This window comes from Lagopus muta, chromosome 6 (assembly GCF_023343835.1).
Source record: "Lagopus muta isolate bLagMut1 chromosome 6, bLagMut1 primary, whole genome shotgun sequence".
Classification (NCBI taxonomy): Eukaryota; Metazoa; Chordata; class Aves; order Galliformes; family Phasianidae; genus Lagopus; species Lagopus muta.
In genome coordinates this window covers 15,491,424-15,515,769 of record NC_064438.1, presented here as the reverse complement: position 1 = coordinate 15,515,769, position 24,346 = coordinate 15,491,424, and the positions used below count along the sequence as shown (strand labels likewise).

Here is a 24,346-nt window from a genome sequence, read left to right as displayed (position 1 = left end):
TTTCTCCTCCTTATTAACACAAACAAATGTCTTACTCAGAGGAGAAGGTGGAGTTGGGAGGAAGGAAGGGTGGAATTGCTTCATTAAATCAGTTTCGAGTTCATCAGCACACAATTTCATTTTTGCATTACAGTTCTGAGTACACAAAAGTCACTTCATGTTTTCCAGAGAGGGAAGCTTTGTGTGCAGAAGGGGAGAGTGAGGGCCTCTGGGACAGCGAGGCAGTTATGGAATGCTTATGATTTCTGCTGAGTTTTCTTCCTCCATGCATGTTTTTTTTTTTTTCTGGTTACCTCTGATAAGGCTTAGTTTGCTGTGTCCAAGGTGTGGCTTGGTGGTAGTTCACTCTCTCATGGCTCCTAGTGTTGCAAGATACAGGGCATTTAGATGTTGCTAAAGCAATAATGGTAGATCTTCTCCATCAGATCCCAGTGCATATTTGGTGAGGAACAAGACTAAGTGTAGGAGGTGAGGGCCAGAACTAGTCATTTTAACAGGGATGCAATGGAGAGGGGATTTGAGCTCTCCCATGTCTTAGTATGTGTATTTTGATAGTTTCGTTGCAAGTAGTTTCTGATTTAGAGGCACTAGCACCTTTCTTACCAGTATATGACTTTAGCTTTAACTTTTAATGTGATTGCTTATTTTCCTGTAGAATGTGAGGGGTTGCTGAATCTGAGGCCTGTAGATCTGATCTGTAAAAAGAAGTGCAAATCCTTTGAGACTGACTGGCAACCTTGCAGCCAGTGCTATCTGGTCAGTGCAGAGCACTGCTGTTTGATTACCTTGAATCTCCTGGGCTTTGATGCTGATTCTTCAGTAGTTGTTGAAGGCTTCTCGTCCCTCTATTAATGAGAGCTGAATGATTGTTGCTACAGAATATCTGTGAAGTAAGAATGGAAAGCTGCTCATGTTATGTGAGTGTATAGGCTACTCAGCACTGCGTCCTAAATAATTTCTTCTTGGCATGTATTGACCCTGTTGTGTGTTCTGCCCTGAATCATAGAATGGCCTGGGTTGAAAAGGACCACAATGATCATCCAGTTTCGACACCCTGCAATGTGCAGAATCGCCAACCACCAGACCAGGCTGCCCAGAGCCACATCCAGCCTGGCCTTGAATGCCTCCAGGGATGGATGCCTCCAGCTCTGCTGGAGTACTGGTGAAGAACAGAGGTTGTGTCTATTAAAAAATGCAGCCTCCAAATCTTCTGTAGAAATAACGTAAATCCTTTCATGTCTATCCCCTCTCCCCCACATCAGAGGGTTCCTAGTTTTCCTCTTGCTGCTGTTACTGGACCCTATACATGAGCTCAGAGCTGGAAAAGACAACCTGACTTTCCAATCGTCAGTCCCAAGGAAGACTCCCTGCTGCTGAAGATGAACATGAGGCAGGAGTCCTTTCATCAGACTTTCAGATTCTCTTACCTGCTTTCTTCTTGTGTTCCACTTCTCCCACTGGGAGGCTGCTGCAGAGAACGACTGCTCCATACTTCGATTTTTTCTGATCTCTAGCACAGAACTGTTCATGGTTAATCTTATCTCACAGCTGCACCAGGATCACCCTATGGGTTAAGCAGCTCTTTGTTTCTTGCTTCTTCTCCCCCAGTTTATTTGCACCAATCCTGTCTCTTATCAGGCTGTGTTCTACCAATTTAAACAAGCCAAGCTCTCATGAGATAGGCCTCTTATTCTTAGCAGCACTTCTGTACACATTCTCATTTCAGTTAATCATCTCTGAATTATAGTGTGACAAGTACTGTTCGAAATGAGTGTGTGGGAAAGGTCTGCTTTCAATACCGCTAGTTTCAGCATCTAAATGTCAACTGTGATTTAAGCTAGATCACAATGTTTGAGAGGGATCTTCTGGTCTTGCTTTGAAGACATCCGTAATGGGACTCCTTCCACTTTAGGGGAGTTCTGTCAATGGTTACTTTGATGTTTAAGTAGGTACCTTAATTTGAATAGGCTACATCTTGCCAGTGCATCTTGAAATGCCTTTCTTTGTTAGTTTACTCGAGTCTTTTATTGTTCAGAAATCCAATTTTCTTGAAAGTGCCCTTTTACTTGTAGACTGTGTAAAGCAATCAGTAAATTAAATGGTTTTAAATATCAGAATCTGAGCATTTCAAGAACAGGCCCCTTTTAAGCTATCTTTCAGTATCCAAAAATGGCTCACTATTATCTTCCATCTCTGGATGACACTGGGCACTGCACCAGCAAGAATGTATGCAAAGAATGAAAATAAAGTCCATTATTTATGACCTCTCTGAGCTTCCTTGGCTTGTGTGAGGAAAGTGAAACTACTTGGAAATACTTCACCTCCCCCTGGATTTCTGACTTCTTTGAAGGTTGTCTTGATCTTTGTGAATAATCTTTGGCTTATGCGTTTGATTTCATGCCAGCAAACTAAATCTTTCTATAATGCGCATTCCTTCAGGGTTTGTATATCATGAAGATTTGAGGGATTTCTCCCACTGTTCCGTGTAGTGCCATTCCCCTTCATCTGGCATGGAAGAACAGCAGGATATGGTTGTGAGTAAGGCACAATCTGCCATGTACGAAGTCAGGGTTTGTTACCTGGCTGCGCTGCGGGCTCTCTGCCTGTCTGAGAGTGAATTGCACAGTTGCTTCCTGTATCTGCCTTTAAACTAGGGGCAGTGACACTATTCCTGGACCAGCTGAGAGACTGTGCTTTCCCAAATGCTTGTGGTGACATGTTCTCTGACTGCTTATCTGTTGGAGTTATAGTGATGGTAGTCAAGTGACCAGTGCAAATCAGCTGTTTGCCCCTGAAACCTACCTGAAGCTGGTTGTGTGATCGTACCCAGAGAATGGTGGCAAATGGCTCAATGTCTGAATGGAGATGTGTGACAAGTGATGTCCCTCGAGGTCAGGACTGGGACCAGAGCTCTTTAACATCTTCATCAATGACATCAATGGTGAGATCAAGTGCACCCTCAGCAAGTTGCAGATAACACCAAGCTGGGGGACAGAATGCCATTCAGAGACACCTAAACAGGCTTGAGCAGCGGGACTAGGAGAACCTGCAACCCCTGATATTTAATACAAGCTGGGGATGTACAGATGGAGCACAGCCCTGCTGAAAAGAACCTGGTGGTACTTGTGGTTGGCAAGCTGAATGTGAGCCAGCAGTGTGCCCTTGCAGGCCAGAAAGCCAACTGTATTCGACCGACCCTGGAGATGTTCAAGGTCAGGCTGGATGGGGTTCTGAGCACCTGACCTAGTGTAGGTTTCCTTGTTCGTTGCAGGCGAGCTGAGCTAGATGGCTTTTAAAGATTCCTTGCAACTCAAACAATTCTATGATGCTATATATAGCTGAGTTTAAAGTTCTTACAGTTGAGAGTTTCTTAGGTTGCTAGTCATTAATTTGTCCTAAAATTAAGTAGATACCCTATGTCTTTTTATTATATTTTTTTAATGGATATAAGCTACCTTCAGGGTTTTAATGAAAATCCCAGCATGAGAAAATGAATTGCTTATTCCTCCTTATTCTTTCAGAGTTTTGGTCCACATCTAAATGACTTTGGCAAAATACTTCCAAGCATTTAACTTCCGTGATCATAATTTTATTTATAATAATTAAATTCTTAGACAATTACAAGCTTTTGCCTCTAGAAAATGCCTGTGTGCTTGTCCTGATAGATTGCTTTACTAGCCTACACATACAATTTGTCTGATATGTACGCTAAGAAAGCACCCCATCTTTAAATGTATTCATCTTCTCTTAAATGGCAGCCATCCCTGTGCTCTGGGCATCCTTTGTCACAAACTCAGCCATTAAAATAACTTGTCGTACATCCTATTGTCCTCGAATAATTTTTCACATGTACAATTATAGTCCCTTCCAGCTCCTTTCTTCATGCTTTTAGGGACAGAAAAAAATGCGCTGCTGCTTTTAAATGTATTTTTCTGCTATATCAAATGTAACGTTGAAGTTCGTTGTGCAGTTCTTTTCTAGTCTCTTGCTGTAGTCCTTTAAAAGTGCAATTTCATAATTTATATGAATTCAGAGGGAGAAAGTTGATGTCTGTACTAGCTTATTTTTTTTTTAATACTCTGTGGAAGCTTGGAAAAATGGAGGGAAAGAAATAGGCATTTGAAATTGAAGTTTAGATTGGTCCGTTTGTCACGTACTCCACGTGTTTCTGGAGTCTTGACTTGCATTGGTAGGAGTAATCTCTCAGTTTTAATAATTAACTGCTTCTGGGTTATGATGCAATGTCCCTATAGCTATTTGTCCTTGACAAAGATTGGTGGTCAGTGTCTGGATTAGTTTGAGTTGAGAGATTAGCATAACCCCCTCTATATTTAATTTTGAATATTTGCAAGGAAACAGCCTTCTGTTTACAATTTAGTCTGAATAAGACTGATTTGTTTGCACCACAGAAACATTCACGAGCTTTAAATAGCAAGCAGCTCACGATATGTAAGCGCCATACAATTCCAGAACACGAAGAAGGTCCCTAATTTCAGCCCAAAGAGGAATAAATGACTGCTGCATCAACAAATATTCCTGCCTCTGTAGAGATGTCATGCTAGCTGTGCCCAGCCCTTCGAGAGGAAGGGAACGCAAAGCTTATGCACACAGGAGGCTTCTTGTCCTGAGTAGCATGAGGAGGAGGTGGTAACCAGTCCTGGCCGTGCTTCTTCCAGAAAACCCCTTGCAAGTGAGCAGAGGGGCTGTGGGTTGCGCAGATTGCTTTTGCTACCTGCTTCTAACCAAAAGTGCTGTGTAGCCTGAGAAGAGAGTGATAAAGGGGCATCCAAGGCCCTTCAGCTGGGGCCCTGGTCAGTGAGAGCTGTATGAGTTTTTCTGCTGGGGTGCAGATTTGGACACTTTCAGTCTACATTGTTAAGTTGTATTTTAGGACTCCCTTGCCTTGTTCACCTATTTAAAAAAAAAGAAAAAAGTTATTTTAACAGAAGCTGTGTCTTATCTTCCCCTTTGCACCTTGAAGCATTTGAGCCAAGGATTAAGAGCTGAGGGACAGTCCTGCTGACATGAAAATAAGGGAGAATTTTGAAGAAGCAAAACTCTTGTCTTGAGAACTTTCCTCTGATGGCTCTTTTCATGCTTTTGAGCATCACTGAAGTGCTGCTTGTATTAATCTGCAGACTCAGGAATATAGTGTAGATCTCATTTGCATTTTGTGTGTATTTGAAAGGCTATCTCTGCAGCTATAAAGACTACATCTTGATTCATTTTAATTGATAACATAGATCATAGAGAAACTCAGGACCTTGCATTCTCTGGAGTAAAATTTCCAGTCAGCACAGAAAGTGGATTCATTTTTGCAAACCCATGTCTGTACTTGAATCTCAAGTTAGGTGCTGCAATCAGTTTGACACTCAGTGCAATGAATCCACTACTAGCTTTAAATACCTAGAGACTTGCAGTCCACATTTGACTGAGTTATATGGGCTCATCCTCCAGTCAGTAAAGTGAAATAGATGTTTTGGGATGCAGTTCATCTGACCCCTTTTTAGACAACTGCTTTAGAATGAGATGCATTCTATCCTGGAAATGCTTATTTTTCTGTCAGCTCTAGTGATGGTCTAGGCAACTAGACAGAAGTTCATGTCAACATTGGCTCGAATGGATCCCTTATGAAATGCATATACTTTTAAATTTAACTTATTAGGTGTATTCAGTAAAGCATTGTCCCTAACCAGCAGACGCATCCTTGTATTCAGGAAGCAGGTTGTGTGCTGTAATTTCTTCTGTTTTAATTCTCCATCTCTCTATTTAAGTGACTGAAAATTTTTCCATTGTGACAGGAGCATTGCCTTTAGAAAGCTCATTTATCTACACAAATACTTTCTGTGGTATTTTTCCACTAGCGTTGGCCTTTTGCTTATCTATCTTAGAGCTGGATTAACTTCAGAAAGAAAAAAGTGCCTCGTATAGAACTCCAAGGCACATTTATTTCTTTGACCAGTAAATCAGTATCATAGCTCCCTGGGGACTGGGAAAGAGGTATATTATGCTGGAGTTGTACTTCTGAGTCTACTTTCCTAAACGCTGAATTTCCAAGGAAAGGTATAAATCTCCTTTTGTGATGGAGAAGAATCTACATGAAACACTTTTCAGTAGCCTTATTCTCTTTGTACTCATGCTTTGTCTCCCTGTTCTGCCTTCCTCCCTTTCCTCAGGTGCTACAGTATATTATTGTCCTTTGAGGTAAGCGTAACTTCTTTGTCACTGTATGGAACATATTTGTATTCAGGGGGATTTTTTCCTGTGTCAAAGCCAGTATTTCGTTGCTTCGTAATACTAACCTTCTTGGAACCCTTCAGCTAATATTTCTCTTGTCCTCTCTCTTTTATTGACTGTGGTACACTGAGTTTTGCTTCCCTCCCTAGTAATTTTTTCAATTTTATTCATGACTAATGCATCCATTTTAGGAAGCAACAAAGCCCATTTACTAAGAAAAGCAAGGCTGGCTGTAGAGGCTTGATGGAAGCGGCAATAGGAGGCACATACTCTTGAGTCACGTTTGTTTTATAGATGAGGTTTAGTGTGCAGCACAGAGGCGCACATTCTGGCTCTGCAGGATCCTTCTGTCTGTGTTCAGGTGGTTTCTTCTACAGTTTGAGAGGCTATGCTGAGATTAGCTGGAGATGATTTAATTGAACAGAAAAAGCAATGAACTGTGGTCCATCCAGTTTTCCTCCCTGGTGCTAGTTCAGTGGCAATCCTAGATGCTTTGTTGCTTCTGTGCCTCTTCTTTTCCCCACAGCATTCCTGTATGCTTGCTTTGCAAGCTCTGTCAAGGAGAAACTTCATGCTTTCAGTGCCAATTTTGTTTTCCTCTCTTTCTGCTCAGTTTTGGAGATATTTTGAGGAGATGCTGGAGTTCCAATAGCTGAATATAGTTTTCCTGATACCTTTGTTTTTACTTTTTCCTTCCCCTGGTCACCTTGGGCGTGTAATCTTGGCACAGTCTTGTCGCATGTTTGTTTTAGAAGGCTGGAAATGTACATGGCATGTAAGGAAGGAAGAAGGACTCACCTGCATTGCAAATATCAAACCACATGTTTTCTTTAGAGCAGTCCCTATTTTGATGATCTTTAATTTATAGATAATCCAAGCCTTTGTTCTGCATCTCCCCATTGGCATTCTCCCAGCCTCACACGGATGCAGTCCAACCAAAACTGGAAACATCTGCCCTTCGTGACTATTTGAGCACTCAGAGTTTTGATACCCTGCTTTGAAAGTGCTGGGAACATAAATGACAAATCTGTCCACAGAGCAAACGAAGAAAAACATTCAACACTGGAATTTTTCAGGATGAAGTATTGGTAGAGAGCAGTAGGAGAGAGTTGGTGGTGGCAAAATTTAGCAAGTTCAATGTTTTTGGGGATGTTTTAATTGGATAGGTTGGGAGAGAGAGAACACGATGCTGGAAACAGGTCGAGGAGTCCTGGGAAGAGGGAGGGAAAGTAATTGTAAACATGACCAGCAAAATAATATACTTCACGAGCAAATTCTATTTAAATGTAAATTACCCAAAGTGATTTTTTTTTTTAGTGGAATTTTTAGTAGCATGGTGTGGAAAGACAGAAGATTTTTTTCCTATGTTTAAATATGTGATTCAGGCAGCTGTAGAGAGCTGCCATCCCCCTTCTCTCTCCTCCTCTCACTTAACTTCTTTCCTTTGAACTCCTTAGAGCCATTCCCTGCAGCGATGCTTCCAGGTAGTGACAGCTAGGATGTTCATTTGAGTCACCAGAGCGCTGTCAGGGCCAATTAGCATCCTAATGACTGGCATGTACCTTCTTGATAACATTCAGTCTGTGCTTTATACCAGGGGACCTAGCCTCTCAAGAACCCATCTTGTCTCATCTGGTCCATACCAGTTGTATAAACTTGTTTTTTTTTCCTTTAAAAAAAAAAAAAGAGGAAAAAGAAAATTTCCATTTTATCTTGTCTTCTGAGTCCCAGGGACTTTGACACAGAACAAATACACTGTCCTTCCCTTTAGCTGGAAATGACAAATTTTGGCTATGGGAGAGTTGAATCAAGCAGCTCTTTTTACAGCTGCTGGAGAATTGAGGATGAAGCCTCAGTTCAGGTTAAGCAAGGCAGTATTTGTTCTTTAGAGCTGTGTTGAATAAGATCAAAGAAAGATGTGGCCACATAGTCTTTAAACTTTAAATGCCTGGTCTGTACTGATACTGGCTAGGCTGGTACTTACCTGAAATTACTGCTACCTGTTGTTTGGCTGTCTGCCTCTAAATCTGCTTCATAGTGGACCAGCACCTGCAGTCGAAGCAGTGCTGTGGTCATTCAGACAAAACAGGGCTGAATGATGTGCTGAGACCTTTTCTGCAGCATAGACTGAGGCACACAGGTGAGAAGATTTTGGGGAGGTTTCAGAGCTGCAAGGTTGGAGTGGACAAGATATAAGCCTGTCACTAAGGCAACCTTAACAAGCATGGAGTTTCTTTGTACTATGCTTTGCTAGATGGGAGGGGGAGCACCGCTTTGGCAATGGCAGAGTTAAATGCTGACATATGAAATCACTCGTTTTCTGTGCTGTTTTTTCATTTAGTGACAACCCATTTTTTCCAGAGTAACTCATGACTTCTTGTCTTCAAAGTCAGTTTCTTGTTGTTATTGTTGTCTAACCCTGCCCCATGTCTGCAGCTCTCCAGGGGTTTTAATGAAGTGTTGTGATGCCATGGCCAGCTGGCTGGCACACTGTTACTGCTGGCACCGCCACACTAGGTCAGCTGGGGGGAGAGGTCAACAGTTTAACGGTCCTTAGGAGAAGCCAAATAGCCTGTGATGCTGTCAGGAGAAAAAAAAATAAATGTACAGAGCAGTGTGTGCAGTGGCTGGACTGTGCAGCAGGCAGAATTTGTTTGCATTTCACTAGTAGTGTAACTTTTAACATTACAGATTTGAAAGTGGTAAGATATTAAGCACAGAAAGTTCTGTTCCCTATTAGAGATAGCAAATCCCAAATGTGAGCTTTGGAGTCTGCACGAGCAATAATTGTTCTCGTTAGAAAGGTCATTAGAATTTCTGGAAAAACACAAATATCTCTTCCACTTATTTTAATTATTGTCTTAGATGTGATCTGCAACATCAGAAGAACTTGATACTAAAAAGGATAAAGGACGGGTGGAACGCTGATGTTCCTTCAAGTATTTGCATGCACATCTTTATCTCTTTTGGATGTGTCACTTGGAGAACTAAACCTATGTCCTGAAGCTCACTTTGTGAAGTGCTATTTACAATGCCATGGGAGCTGTTACACCTTAGTTTGTATGTACTGAGACTTTTTTTCCTATAGTAGTCCGCTTGCATACCTAATTCTGACTTAGAACTGTTCTGTATCACTCAACAAAATAAGGAAGGTAGCTAATTCTGTGGCTGGCTTAACAAGTACACAGGGCCCTGCAGCTTTCCAGCGTATGCACCAGAAGTATAAGCTGTCAAGCTAGGCTTCAGGAGCTCTGCTGTGGGTATTGGCTACTCTGCATGTGTCATTTAGGAGCCAGGGATTGGGTTCATTTGTCAGTGCCACAGAGCCATAGTGGAATCTGAACCAGTCCTCCTGTGTTGGTGGTTTCCCAACCTTCAGAGCAATCTGGCCTGTGTGATATTGAAGCTGGAGTCTGAGTGTGGGGGCAGAGGCTTGAGGCTGATCTCCGGGTACTCTGGGAAACATAAACGCAGTTCATGTGGCTGGATGTTATCTATTGTAGCTGAGTCTGCAAAAATCACTTAGATCTGTAACTACCACTGATCTCAAGAGGATTAATTGCCTACATGGCTTTGTATATCAAAACTTTCTACTTCAGTTCTCCTTTTGCAAAATCAATGAAGTTCTACTTCTTCTTTTCACCTCCCAGACTGCCTGTGTAAAGATGCCTAGAATTTATTTTGAGTATTTGTTTTTAAAACAATGGGGACATGCACTCAATTGGCTCTGTTTCATCACAGGGTAATTATTGCTCTGTGTCAGAAGATGGGACTGCTATTCAAAGGTTTCTGAACAAACACATAGCAAAAATCAAAGTCTGTAGCTCAAAGTAAAATGTGGTCAAATCAATACTCTGTGGTTTTCTGTAGCGTATGGTAGGTCTTACAGATTAATGTAAATGCAAAAGCCCATCTAGAGAAAGCTAACCTCAGGATTTCATGATTGCATTGGACACTTCAAATGGCTGTGTAAAGATTTGTATTTGTGGAACACATTTGTTATCAGTGCAGCTCAGATCTTAGTTCAGTGGTGATTTCAAATTTGAAAGTGAGCTCTCTGTCCTGGTGTCAGAACGCATTATAATCTTAATGGTAACTTATAAGAGAAAACAAATATTTTGACTTGTACCTTTTTCATCGTTATATAACTTGCAAAGAAAAGGGAGAACAGATTATTCTTGAAAGGGTCAAGACTGGCTAAAGAACCAATATAACAACATCTCTTTTCTAGTGCTTCCGAAGATCAGATTTGGGCAATTCTGGGAAATTTGTTCAAGCTTGTTTCTAAATCCAAGTTTTTTCATGTCCACCTCAGTTAAGCATTCTGGAAGAAATCTGTTTCAATGATTTGGTTTCCTTACCCTTTCCAGCTAAGTTGTAGTAGCTTGAAATATCTATTCCCCAAATGTTTGTGGAGGAGACTGGGAGTTGGTTTTGCCAGCTGTAAAAACTCCCGGCAAAATCGCTGCTAAGGAGGCAAATGGAGCCTAGAGTTGAACTTATTTTTTTCTGAATACTTGAAAGACGGTATTACCTTGCCATTCATAAACCTTATTTTAATCAGATTCTCCGACTAATTTTTATCTTGGTTTATCTTAGCTTTTTACGTAGTGACTAATATAATCTTGTTCCAGCACCATTATTGTAAATTAAACTCATGAGCCATGTGATGCAGTATGATAGATGACTTTTGTTTTGAAGCAAAATGTCCATTCTAGCATTTGTACTTTTTGTGGTACAAAGTAGGATGATTCCAGTCAACCTGCTTGCTCCTATCCCCATCTGCATTGCTTTTTTCAGTCATTCTTCCTGTGGTAGATTTTGGTATTTGGAATATTTGAGAGGTTTCTGTGAATTTGTATGGAGTTTGTGATTATAGGAATAAATGTCATGCCATCAATCACTTTGATAATGAGTAAGCAATTAATAACTTATGCTTAGCTCTTTCAGTAAGGCATTTGAGAAGCTTGGGTCTTTTGAGCAGGCAAGGTTTGTGTGAGTTCCTGATGTGGCATCAGTGCAGGGTTTGTAGGCAAAGCCTCTTAGAATAAAGCACGTTTTGTATGACTTCAGCTTCATGCGTGATGTAAGCAGAGCTGTGGTAATGAACATCTTAGCTTTAAGGTAGGTAGTTACATAAATCTGCTGTTGTAGAAAGCTGAGAGGATATGTGAAAAGCTCCTGTCAGACGCTGTGACTCAACTAATATGCTATAACCAGCTGATTTGCTGTTGTTTGGTGATGCATCTGAGACCATAACACATATGGTTTTTCATATCCGTACTGTGTTGCAAGCTCTGGTGCTACTCTGGAAGCTAGTGGTTCTGTAGTGGTTTTGCATGAAGTATGAAATGGAGCACTGCATTCAGTGTTTATTCATGGAATAAGGAACGAGCACCAATGACTAAAACTTGTTTTGTATTAACGTTATGTTCTGTTCTGAGTATTTTAGTTGGCTGCTGGTTTATCATGAATCAACGTAACAAGCCTATGGCCTGTAAGCTCAGAAGTCTTCCCCTTGGTGCTGGGAGTGGTGTGCAGACTGGAGGTCTCTGTGCCATAGTTCTGGAACAGACTTGGTAGCAGTGTAACCTGTTGTCTGCTTGCCTCTGAATGAATATTTGCTGAGATAATGCAGTCGTTATAGTTGCTAATAGATAGCAGGAAAGTTGTTTTTCCTTTTCTTACTGTCATTTTGCTTCTTGAGCTGCACTGGACTGGTTAGTTCTTAAGCCCCACTATGCAGCCCAAGGTTTGTTTTTGGAAACAACTAGGGAGGAAGTAGCAACCAGATCATGAGCTTTGAGATCTAGACCCTAAACTAGATGAAGGTAGGTTGGTTTCTTTTCTGCATCCAGGAGGAACAGCAAAGAATACGCATGCTGTCACTGTTTGCCTGAAAGACAGCTGTTCTATTTTGGTCAGTTGTGGTTGGCTGGCTGCAAGCTCAGGCATAACTTAAAATGCAGTCCTCCTAGGTTTTCTAAAGTTAAGACTCCAAGGCTTGGTTCTGCAACAGTGATCTGCAAAATTTTTAGCTGTGCAGTTGATTCTAGTTTGTGTGGCCCCTGAGACAGTTCATTGTCTGTCAGAGCTGCTTGCTTCTTCCCTGTTTCAAGAATGTGGTTACAAATACTGTATTTCTTGCTTATTGCTTTGAACATCCTTTCTTCCACCTACCAGGGCTTCCTTTTTCACCACCCAAGTGCAAAGCACTTACCGTAATTCTCAGAACTTTTATATCCTTTCACAGCCCTGCAGTGCTTAGACATCACTCCTGTCACTTGCTCTGTCAATCTTGAGTGCTAATTTGTCATGCTTTTTCACAAAGCCTCCTTCATGCTTTCTCCCATGCCACCTCTGTACCCAAGAGGTGTCCTAATTAAAGGTCAACAAAGCTGATAACTTGTGTTCTCTTTGAAACCTTCCATTACTACCCTCTCCATTATCAGCAGCAGGCAAGGAGATGATGAGGCAACTGCAGCATAGGGAATGCCTAAAAATTAAACTTCATATATTGCCTTGGAAGCAGTTACCCTCAGCAGCTTCTCCCTTCAGTGATAGTAGGCATCTATGTTCCCCATTCTTTAGCCATGGGAGGAGAGGAAGGCATGGCTGGCTCTACTCAGTTCTCGTCAAAAACCCAGCCCTCAGCAGTCAGTAGACGCTAGTCTGTGGAAGAAACTTTGAACTGACAAGAAATGGCATCATGACTGTCCTCTCCATGCACTTTCCTCATAGTTGTATGAATCTGTTCCTTTCCTGAGGACTTAAGGGACAGTATGCCTACAGGGAAGAAATGATGTCTCCATAACCATGTGCTCACTTAGTGCTCACTAAGTCTTAGCAAAACATGTAGGAACTTTGAGGTGGTGCTGTGGTTTAATGTTCAATAACTCCTTTGGTACTTCCCCTACTGGTCACCACATGCTTATTTAGTTTTCTCTTCATCTCTTGCCCCATAGGAGGGATGCCTGTCCTTGAGCAAGAAGTGAAATAATGCTAGCTGTAGTTTTGGTGCTAGTTGTTATGAAAGTCTCCGTAAATTCAAATCCGTTTTCTCTCCTCTCTGTCTGTGGCAGACAACTTTAGACTCATTTTTATCTCATTGTTTTATATATCTCAGTTGTTTGTATACTTTAAAGCCTCTAAAGTGGAATTATTGAATAAACACCCTAATTTTGGACTCATGTGTTTCTCATGGCTGGCTTCAGACAATATTGCTTCTAATCTTTGTTTACAGGACATGGTATATTGCATTCCCCCAGAAGAGCCAGAATCTGCTTCTAATGCTTTTTGTTTAGCTGACCATAGTCCTATTCTAACATGGGGATTACTTGCTTTTAGTGCAGCAAGATAATATATCCAGCTCTGTTATTGATAGTTGAGCACCAAAACTAAGGGACTGACTGAGAATCTGTGTGGAACTGTGAATCTTTCCATTGATTTTTTTCAATACATTTTGACTCTACCTATAATTGCCTATCATTCTCAGTGAATCTATGCTGTTCTGTTTACTTCATTTGATGAGATAAGGGTTGTTCTCTTCCTTGGTGAGATGTATTCCCAAGCATCTTTTTTTTTTACCTGTACAATGATCACTTTATTTTAGCAACCTGATGCTAATAAGTGCTGCAGCATTGACTGTGTCTTTGAGACAAGACCAGCACCACTGAGAAAAGTGAAATATGCTGTTCTACAGACCCTTTGTACAGGAGACTCCTGTGCTCATCTTGGCTGAGGCTTAAAAATGGATGACAGTGGCTGCCAGCAATCTAGGCGGATTGCTCCAAAAGTAATGTCCCCTCTTACGTTGGTCCACTATGTCAGAGGTAGATGTTGATGGTATGACAGTAGAGGTTGAGAGACCAAACAGTGGATGTTTGCTCAGTGAGGTGGTGGGTGGTGTGATTCAGCGGTGGCAAAAGCAATGTGAAAGATAAGCCATATTCCAGACAGTTATGGAGATTTTGACAAGTATGGCAGCAGCTCTTGCTCATCGCTGACAAAAATGCTAGTGACCATATTGAACAATAGCATTTTGTAGCTGAGAGCTTGCTCTACTGAGTAGTGTATTGTACTCTTTGTACCTGTTGTAGTTCCCATGGAAATAAATAGGAGGCATTACTTTCAGAGCGACCTGTCTACATCCAAACTCCATCACTGTAATGAAGGCACAACCATGACATGTCACTTCATCTTTTACTTGCTTTGCCTCTTAGGCTTCATTCTTGTCGGCTCCTACCTACTATCATGGTTTTCTTTGATCTTCTCTTTACCTTATGTCCTGTTAATATTTCTGTAATATCTTGACATGGCTTTTTTTTCCATTCTCCTGGTTTTTACTCCAAACTATTTGAATGTTACTTTCTGAATTACTCCTTGATGTTTAGTGACTTATTTTCCTCCTGTGTGGTATTGGATAGGCAGCTGTCCCTGCGCTGCTGGGCTGAGTAGGTGCCCTGAGGCACAGCCAACTGTGTGTCTGGACAAAGATCATCAGCTCAGTTTTCCCTGGAAGCCCAAATGAAAGTTACAGGAGCCATGTTCGTGGCAGGTTAGTTCATAGCTTTACTCCCACTTCAGACACTTCAGGCTGGTTGTCAACAGGAAGAGATTACAGCCTAATAAGCGTAAGGAACCAAAAGCAAAGGATGCAGAACCGAGATCCAGTGACATGCTTTGTGGCCTTGTTGCAAGGTCTTTGCTCTTATTTTGAACACTCACGTAACACTCACTTTACTTCAGGTTAGCAGTCCAGGTTTCCAACTGAAAGCTGCTAACTGATGTACTAACTTGGGCTCCCTGACTGCTTGCTGGATCTCTGAAGGACCACAGCAAACAAAACCAACTTCATAGGTCCTGATGTTGGAAGGGAAGTACGTGTGGATGGTCGTTTGGCCTTCCAAAAATCTGCCTTTGATTGCTCTGTACCTGCACATCTTCACGTTGATATCTGACTACCCCACATCACAGGCAGAGCTGCAGTAATGCCTGATCCTGATTATCCCCACTGAGACTCTGTTCCTGGAGGAATTAGCTCCAGGAAGGGCTGCACATGTATGCCTGTATACCAATTTTCTGTGTTTGTGCCTCAGAGGACAACGCTGCATTGTTTACTGCTTAGATTCAAATCTGGAAAATATTTCTGGGCATCTTGGGGAACAGCACAAAAGTCTTTATTATTTCTTAGAGAAGTTTTACCTTGTGCAGAATCTGAATCTCATCTGTAGCCCACATTAATTTGTTTCTTTTATGTATTGAGCAGGCTGCATTCAGTGTGTCAGTTGAATACAGAGGAGATTTGAAAACGTGAAGCGTTCTGGAGAGAGATTAAACTGTTTTCTTGTTCAGCATTTTGTATCTTATTGCCATGAAAATTGAAACTAAGCATTAATAAATTAATAGTCATATTTGCTAGTCTCATTGTAATGTTGCAGCCAATCCACAAATGATGAGTCATAACTGCAAAAGCAAGAGATTCCTTAAAATAATGGGGTTATTTCACAGTGCTGAGTTTTATTTCTGTCTTCTCCTTTAAGAATACTTCAGGTTAAAATTCCTATGCTTTCTTCTGCAATCAGGAGTAGCAGAAACTGTTTTCTTTCTTAAAGGACAAGATAGTTATTCTCAAGATAGTTATCCTCAAGAAAAAGAGATTTATAGGAATAGTAAAAGTTGACGGATCTACAACTTTCTCTGTATCCTTTCAGCTGTGATTTAAATTCCTTAAAGAAACAGCTTCCTGTGAGTAGCAAATGGGTAATGTTAATTCAAGATTGTCAAAGCAGATCTGAGTCTGTCACTTTCTTCCATCTTTTCTTCCCCCTGCCCCATTACCCTTTAATCAAACCTGGAAGTAATTACAACAGCATTAGCCCCAGGTGTCTCAGCGACCATACAGCAGGACCACAGCACTTCTGACAGGAAGCTTGAGCAAGATAAATTCTAACAACTACCTCATCTTGCAGTTTCTTGTGAGAGTGGTATTATTGTACTACAACCTGTTGCTACTGAAATGTAATGGTGTTACAGAATTTGGAAATATTACCTTGGTGTTCAGAGGTGATCGAAGGTGAAATGAAAAAAAAAAATTGTGCTGTGCATGAATTCATGAATTACTAGGCTCGTCAGCCTGGAAAAGAAGTAAATGAGAGGTCATGAGAGAAAGCTAATGAAATCATAAAGAGGGAAGAGAAGACAAAATAAGGAATGATTGTTCACCATCTCATAAATTGGGTATTAGAGCCATCTGATGAAGTAATATTAGGTTGTGGGTTTTTTTGTAAATTAAAGCCTATTTTTCTGTAATGTAGAATGGAAGTGTAGAACTCATTACTACAGTATGTTATTGGGGCTGAAAGTATGCATAGGCCTAAAAAAATAAATAATATTAATGAATAAGTGTTTTGTGGATTATTAAACATGATGGTTCAATCCCAACTTCTGACTGAGTAACTGTAAGCCTCTGATAGTTCGCTGGAACACTTCAAGGGAAGGAGGAGTGCACCAGGAGGCAGTCATGATACCTTCTCCTGGTTTATGGTTCTTTCCATTGCCCCTTGTACCAGTTCATTATTTGGGAGTGAAGGGAGTATATAATAAGGAGGGAGAATGACTGTTCACATGACTTGATAGTGATAGGGCACAAGGGGGAATAGTTTTAAACTAAGACAGGAGATTTAGGTTAGACACTAGGGTGGAAGTTTTTCCACACACAGGGTGGTGTCATACTGGAACAGGTTGCCCAAGGAGGCTGTGGATGCCCCATCCCTGGAGGCATTCAAGGCCAGGCTGGATGTGGCTCTGGGCAGCCTGGTCTGCTGGTTGGTGACCCTGCACGTAGCAGGGGGTTGAAACTGGATGATCTTTGAAGACCTTTCCAAACCAGGCCATTCTATGTGTGGATGGTAGACTAATTGGACCTGTGTGTTCCTGTTCCCTTGCTCAGTGGCTTGTGGCGTTGGCTTGTGACTTGGCTTGTGTGAGTCTATATATTTGAAGAACTTTGACAGGTTGATAAGAAGGCTCAGAGTCCAATGAACTCATTCCCAACATCATCATGTGTGTACTCATATTTTCTGGAAGGCTTTTCTTTGCAATTAGTTTTCATCTGTTTTATTTCAGTGGAATAGGATCTTGGTGCCTGCAAAGATGCACTTATAAAAATCTCCACTAGTTGTCACTCGATCCTTATTTTAGCTCTGACTTCAAGCCCATTTCAAGCTCTTCTTAGCTTGTGTAAAATGATTCTTAGACCCCAAACACCAAGCATCTGTGACAGATGTTGCCATTGGGTCTTTCTGAAACACTCTGTTAGGAAGCATTTTATATCCGTGAGATGGCAGCCTCTGAGAGCATTGTTCTATGGGTTTTGTGCCTTTATTTTACCAGCATCTTGTCCAAGAGCTGAACCTGGTATGGGGTCTGTTGTGTCAGCTGCTGCATGCACAATGCAACCACTGCCCTTCCTGGAGTGGTGAGAATCTGAATGAGCACATTCCCTCCTAGGGAAGAAGAAGCTGTAGAAACATGAAAAAGCTTGTGGCAGTGCCTCAGTCATCTTGATTTTGGATGTTGATAAAGGTTTCCTTGAGTGCAAGGTAGCGGAACCGATAGTGTGCTGTCGATGATGATGAGGAGCTACTGTAGAGATGTGATGTGCCTTGATCCCAGGATTGTTTCCTTCTTTTGGTTTCTTCCAGTTAAAATTACAGATGCTTTTCACTGTGTATGTGTTTTGCAGGTACATCTTTTGCCTGGTTTTACTTCTTCAGTGCTAACAGTTCAAAGTCGCACTGAGTTTAATAGATTCCATAAACTGGATAAGCATCTTTTTCCATCTTTAACTCTGCCCGTTGCAGATTCAAACTGAGAGCACGCACACTTTGTTATTTGTGTTGGATGTGGCATTTTGTTGAACAAATCATGTTCTGTACAATTTGGTGCTTGATGTTGTGAAGATAGGGAGGGAGAGATGATGTTTCCTTAGAATAGTTTGCAGCCTGAGTGAATCACAGGAAAATGCAAATGTCACAATTTAGGCTCTTAATTTCTTATTATTTTAACAAGGCTCTCTTGTCCTTTGTTTTCATGGCTGGCAAACCTGTGTTGCCATTTCTATTTATCAGACTTGCTTGCCTTGCCCTACTCCACAAAGCAATGCAGTCATTACCCAATGGTTAATACTTGGGGTTGATGCAGATCATTCCTTTTGGGAAAGCTGTGTGTTCAAACAGGAGTAGCTCTCTGCTCTCTGTGGAAGGAGATGAACAAGAGTTGCTTGATTGGCAAGCTCATAAGGAAAACACATTCCTGTTTCTGTGTGCTTTGGCTTCAGTAAACTTATGTTATTTGAGGTAATAATGATCTAGTTCAGTGAACAAGAGCAACTAGGACCTAATCTACCCTCCTCCCACAGGCTCAGTTTGCCTGTAAATACATTACATGTTCTACCAGGTGCACTCTGGAGCGAGGATGGCATACAGTGTTAAAGCAGCCTAGCCTGTGTGGGAGGCTGTTCTTACAAATCAATTACTGTTTCTAATCTCACAGTGCTTAAGTAGTATGAGCATCTGTAGGAAAAAAAAAAAACCACACCAAAAACAACAACTGAACTATTTTTCAGGATTTAATGAAAATTTATTTTCATAAAAAAATCTGTCTTTTTAAGTGAAATGAAAATTAAATGATTTTTTTTTTCAATGACTTGTTCATTGTAAGAATGTTGTTCTAACTCAATTCTTGATATGAAACTTCCATAGAACGTATTGTTCAATCCCTTCCTCATGTAAAAGAGGGAAAAAAAATAGCTCAAACTGAATTGCTCTCAAGATGTTTCTCCTCTGATGTTAGAGAATGTTTATTTCCTCCTCCATCCATGTTTCTTTTTAAAATAATTATGTGCAGTTTTGGAAATACTTTGAGTCCAGAGCATCAGGATGAGTGTCAAGGGAACAAAGTTATTATTATTATTAAACCAATAGGCAGAATGCTTGTGTTTGAGTCTTAGTATTTATTGTTTCATTTATATACTGAGATCAAGTGAGATAGGGATTTTTATTTGCCTGAGAAACACGTGCCTTTTTTATCTCTGTTGTATCAATCCATATTTTGCTTGCTTTGTAGAAACCTTTAACTGATTGTCAGTTTAATTTTTCTGTTTTCTCAAAGCCAAAGAAATCATGAAGATTTGGAGTTACTTTCCCCCCTGTAATTTTTTAAATGTGTGAGAATATGATCAGAAACTTACCATTGCTCTTAATTGCCTTTTAATTATTTTACACTAATTAAATCTCACAATTGCTCATTAAGGTATTGTGCAGGAAGTGTATTAATAAACCTGCGCAAGCAGCATCTGCAAAAGCTCTTGGTAGCTGTTGCCTTGGCAAGGAGGATTTTCACTAATGTAAGCAAATAGCAAATGATGAGGTTTGCTGCTCTGTTGTCACCTGGGCCAGCCTCAGAGAAATTGAGGGGTGAAAGATTTAAACAATAAAATAAAATAAAAATTGTACAACACCAAGGAAACAAGCTCCTAAAGCTGGAGCAGCCCATTGTGGAGATGATTGTTTCACTCACAAAGTCACCACTTTTGTTTATTCTGCACAGTTCAGAATCCTGATTAGCCAAGCTGATGGCTTCTTTGATCCAAGCCATTTTGTAATAAGATCAGAGAGTTCCCAGACAGTAGTGACTCTTTAGGTGCTTACATCATGTCTCCTGTGGTGGCAAAAAGTCTGAGGCAGGGATCAGCGAGTTATAATGCATGAAACAACTTACACAAGCCTGCCTGTGTGCTCATGAGAGAAGGATGCTGCAGCCAGTACTTGAGGAGCTGAGCTGATGCTTGGTGTGACATAGTTGTAGTTTGACCTTGAGGAGATCCTTTAAGCTCAGTCACTGACTCTTCATTTTAACAGTAGCACAAAGTTTTGTTCTACTGCAACCAGACTATGAGTTTGAATTGAAAACTTCTGTGTCCCTGTAATGCAAAGAATATGTGGTAAAACGACTTCAGCTGTGAGATGAATTTAAGCTTAAGAGGTTATTTGAGGAGCAGTTAAGTTTACCAGATGGCCCCCTTACAGAGACGATGTTGGAATAGCTCAATAGCAAAATGAAAGAAGTTGCAATAGCAAAGAGGGAGGCTTTATCTGCTTGTCCAGTACGGTTGACAATTAATTAGTTTGATATGGCATCACTGCAGAGTTAGTCAAATGAAAGTGCGTCTTTACATGCTGCAGTTACGCTCTCAGTAGAATAAGCCTGTATCTCCTTGATTGATTGATATTTTTTTGCAAAGATTAATGTTAGCTGCAACACCACATCAAGTAGCTTCGCTCAAGGCATTGCTGTGAGCGTGAAAGAGTTTGGTCGAGTACCTTGTGGTGTTCAATTTCATATAGGGTCAGTCTCTTCTCCCTTAAACAGAGAAATAGAAATGATATGCTGTCTTTGCATGCATGTCTCCAAGAAAACAAACAGCGTAGCACACTCCGGGGTTGGAGTTATATACAACACTGTCACAACTTTAGTTGACATTTTAGGTATTCAACTGTGAATAAATGAGAGTCTGCCTATCGGTTCATGAGGGAATCTAGAAATGAGGAACTGCAGTAATTAAAATCTTTCTGGTGTGAAATTCTTCTGAAAATACTTAACATCTGCCATCCAGCAATTTTAAAATACTTAACAAGCTTTCAGCTTTCTTACAGGGAGGTAAACATCAACATTTCTCACTTTACAGAAACTGGGATTATGTATGTACTGAGTGACTTTGTCCAGTCACATGCAATGAACTACAGTGGAGTTTTCTGAGGATTTTAACTTTAATGTTAGAGGTCATTCCATACATGCAAGAGCGGTTACCGTGAATGGCAAAGCAGCAAACTGAAGGCTGGACATGAGTTTTAGGAACTGGTCAGTCAGGGGGAGGTCAACTGGCTTGTTCTGGAAGGACTAGAGAGCCTTTTACTGTTGTGAAAGACACAGTTATAAGTTCACTTTTTCCCTGCACAAATTTCTTTCATAAAGAGCAGAACTGATACAAGTTGAATCTGAAGGAAAAGCATTCCTCAATGAAAAATAAGGGCACTTTTAAAAATACAGTCTAGAGTCTTACTTAGGTTGTAAGCCCCATCAACGCACTGTATGAAATGGCTTATTACAAAAGCACGATACTTGAAAGCTGTCAGATCAGTAATAAAGTGTAGCTTGACCAAGATCTGGTTAAAAAGAATTGAATAATTGCTGCACATGTTGAAGTATTTCAAGTGAATAATCTCACCTTCACAGAAGTGTAATTGCATTTCACATAAAACCCTTAAAACATAACCAGCACCTACCTTTGAGCTTGGTTGGGTGCCAGGGGGAGACATTAGAAAGGGATTTGGGGGTGGTATTGCACAAGCCTATGTATTGATGGAGACTCTGAAAGACTATAGGTAAACCTCGATGAGATTGAAAACAGAAATAAGTGATGGAAAGTGCAATAAACTTAGTGTTTATTGCGATCTCTGCTTCCATGCGTTCTGGCTTGATGATTATTATTATTTTTATTATTATGCTTGGACTTATATTTGGAGATTTCAGTGTGGCTGAGTTTTGAGACTTGTGTTGTCTTTAAAGTGCGCAGTAGGGCAGTCAGCGTAGCGGTAATTCATCAGGTGTAGTGAGCACAAATACATTTTTGACAGATGCAATTAAGCTGTGTGTCTTAGCAACATTTTTCTTAGCCACAGGTCAATGTTCTCTCCATTTATTCAGCCCTTTCTCTTAAGTGATAAATGATGCAAGACAGCTGTTTTAAAAACAGGACTCACTTCAGAGTCAGAGGTGAGAAAATGCTTTGTGTGTAATGGAAAGGCCAATACCAGTGTTTCCACACAGAGAGCTGTAGAAAGCTTTGTAGCTTTTTACTAAGTGGGAGAACTTTTTGTCTCTTAAAAACAAGAGGTAGATAGCACTACTGTTTCTAGTGTGAACACAAAATATTGTTGCTACTTAGCATTCTGCTAGTGTTCATACAGGTGCTGGAATCTGAGTGCTCCACATCACCTGTGGGCACAGAGTCAATGCCATATGGCTTGTAGCCTCACTGCTTCTAGGAGTAGAAGCATTATCTGCTTTTTATTCTGATATATGACAAGATTATGCACTGTTCTGCTCCCAGCTCTGACTGTCTTGTGTTTGTGCCTGCTTTCTGATTGTTTGGTGAGCCATTGCTCTTATAGAGATTCTTGTGGCTGGACTTCCCAACGGCTGCTCTGACAGCCCCAGCCCAATTTGTCTTTTTGTAGCTTTTTGCATACAGAACCGTTTCCCAAGTCAACTCTTCTTTCCTCCTTTGAGGACCTTGAACTTGAAAAAAGTGGTAGATTGTCTTAGGCTGAAGTCTTCTCTTTCAACACTGGAGTCGAAGTATATAAAGAGAGATGCACTAGATTTTCTTGTGAATCATGGTATGATATCCTAGATCATGGAGGACTGCTTCTTGTGGGAGAAAAAAGAAAAAGTTCATTCTTCTTCCCTCATTCTCTCAAAAGAGGATGAAATACAGCATGGGACACAACTGTTCTAAGAACCCTTATCAGGAGATTTTATTTCCCGATGAGAAGGAGAAGAAAACTCTTCTTGCTTTGTACGTACTCTGCTTGCTGAGAGCTGTATAAAATAGATGACTTGATATCTCATGAAGACTTTCAAGCAGTCTTTTGCACTCTTTAGTAACAGGCCTGCAAAGCAGTGTAGGGTATGCAGAAGATGGCAAGGAGCAGAAGAACGCCTGTCTTCTCTAAGCCTTTGGGTCTCAGTAGATGTGTTCAGTGGCTAGCAATTGGTGGATTGTCTCTAGTAATTATATTTGCAGCCACTTAGAGGCAGAAAATTTGATTTGGTGTTGATGACTGGAGTTATTTAAAGTAACTGTTTAAAACATGAAGCCTGTGGGAACTGTGTTGATTAAGAGAGAAAAATGCCAGATGTTTCAGGTACAGTAGATGTCGAGAAGGGATTAATTAATAGTTTGCATAAATATGTATTTTCTATGACTAAAGCTCATGTACTGAGGAGGAAGTGATTCTTTTGCTAAGGGTTAGTGAGGAAAAGTTGTTGGAAAGTGATTAATGAGGTTACATGATCCCGAGTTTATGAATCCCATGCACAGTGAATTCCAACTTTGAGGGTCTCACATTAGATATTCCCACTGTTCATTTCCTATTCTGTTACTTATCTAAGAATACACACGTGTGTTGTGCAGCCTCATAGGTATGAATTTGTAGAACAAGTTACTACTAAAGCATCCACCACTCAGACTTCTATACATTTCAAGGGTATTTACTTTGGACTGGCTCTAGCCTGTCCTGTGGATACCTTGTCCATTATCAGATGAGCACATGCTTCTGTAATTTAAAATAAAAACCATTCACATGCTCTCAGTCCAGTTCTACAGTGTGAACCAAAGCATGCTAAGAGGGGAGTAGACACTAACAATTACTCCTGATCCAAACTAAAATACTGATGTGGTGTTTGAGAATGTAAGTCTTCAGCATTTTCTCTTTAAGATTTCTGGAGCTAAGCAATCTCTTCCTTCCTCCACTTAGCAAGTGAGGAACTGGTTCAGGGTGAGGCTAAGTGCCTTGAGCACAGTTGCAGGAGTGCTTGATTAGGATGCTGAAGGCACTCTGCTCTCAGCCAATGTGGTGCACTGTCATGCATGTTCTCCTGAGATTGCTTGTCAGTTGGTGTAGCTGTAATCCACATCTGAATGGGGACTGTGACTGCATAGGTGTGGTGTTTTCATATGGGCAACTTGTGATGATACTGACATTGTTCTCTACAGGCAATTTATAATGTGTGTCTGGACAAAGCACAGCTCTTGAGATGTTTGTTGCTAATTACAGTTCTAAATAGTCAAGAACTGATGCAAATGTTATCTCCGACAAACTGACTGAAACATCAATCAAAATAATTGATTGGTTTTTCTAATTTTTTCTTCTTGAATGCAAACATTCTCATTTCACAGTTGCCAGCTTTGTATATTCTGTTATTCTGTTAAACATGGCATCTTCCTTTGGGGCTTTCATGGGCTGTTCAACTCTGAGAAATG

General features: G+C 40.7%; 1 protein-coding gene across 9 annotated transcripts in view; it reads left to right on the top strand.

Annotated features, from left to right (window-relative positions):
• TSPAN4 (tetraspanin 4) overlaps positions 1 to 24,346 on the top strand; it is a 390,254-nt gene that overhangs the window by 64,339 nt on the left and 301,569 nt on the right. Inside the window, exon 1 of one of the 9 annotated variants that reach the window (XM_048948857.1) lies at positions 6,180 to 6,204. The exons of the other annotated variants lie outside the window; for them this stretch is intronic. The gene's annotated coding sequence lies outside the window, so the exon portion shown is untranslated. Of the gene's footprint in view, positions 1 to 6,179; positions 6,205 to 24,346 lie in introns of those variants that run through there. 9 annotated transcript variants of the gene reach the window in all.